At 64.2% G+C, this 841-nt stretch overlaps 1 long non-coding RNA gene across 1 annotated transcript in view; it reads left to right on the forward strand.

Moving 5' to 3' along the window:
- The first annotated feature begins 48 nt into the window (after window positions 1-48).
- LOC122192765 overlaps window positions 49-841 on the forward strand; it is a 1,710-nt gene continuing 917 nt past the window's right edge. Inside the window, exon 1 of the long non-coding RNA XR_006182698.1 lies at window positions 49-835. This is a non-coding gene — a long non-coding RNA (uncharacterized LOC122192765). The remainder of the gene's footprint in view (window positions 836-841) is intronic.

The raw sequence follows: 841 nt of genomic DNA on the forward strand, positions 1-841 counted from the left end.
ATGGAGGGGGGTGGGGGGCATGGGGAGCATGGGGGTCATTGGGCAGGCCCTGGCAGGGTGATAGCAGGGCCGTGCTCAGTCAGATCCTGGCAGGGCGATAGCAGGGCTGTGCTCAGGCAGGTCCTGGCAGGGCGATAGCAGGGCCGTGCTGAGGCAGGTCCTGGCAGGGCGATAGCAGGGTTGTGTTCAATGACATAGCAGGTCCTGGCAGGGCGATAGCAGGGCCGTGCTGAGGCAGGTCCTGGCAGGGCGATAGCAGGGCCGTGCTCAGTCAGGTCCTGGCAGGGCGGTAGCAGGGTTGTGTTCAATGACATAGCAGGTCCTGGCAGGGCGATAGCAGGGCCGTGCTCAGGCAGGTCCTGGCAGGGCGATAGCAGGGCCGTGCTCAGGCAGGTCCTGGCAGGGCGATAGCAGGGCCGTGCTCAGGCAGGTCCTGGCAGGGCGATAGCAGGGTTGTGTTCAATGACACAGCAGGCCCTGGCAGGGCGATAGCAGGGCCGTGCTCAGGCAGGTCCTGGCAGGGCGGTAGCAGGGTTGTGTTCAATGACACAGCAGGCCCTGGCAGGGTGATAGCAGGGCCGTGCTCAGTCAGGTCCTGGCAGGGCAATAGCAGGGTTGTGTTCAATGACATAGCAGGTCCTGGCAGGGCGATAGCAGGGCCGTGCTCAGTCAGGTCCTGGCAGGGCGATAGCAGGGTTGTGTTCAATGACACATCAGGTCCTGGCAGGGCGATAGCAGGGCCGTGCTCAGTCAGGTCCTGGCAGGGCGGTAGCAGGGTTGTGTTCAATGACATAGCAGGTCCTGGCAGGGCGATAGCAGGGCCGTGCTCAGGCAGGTCCTG

This window comes from Lagopus leucura, unplaced genomic scaffold, assembly GCF_019238085.1.
Source record: "Lagopus leucura isolate 7727_CA_CO unplaced genomic scaffold, USGS_WTPT01 28066-0_obj-0_obj, whole genome shotgun sequence".
Taxonomy (NCBI): Eukaryota; Metazoa; Chordata; class Aves; order Galliformes; family Phasianidae; genus Lagopus; species Lagopus leucura.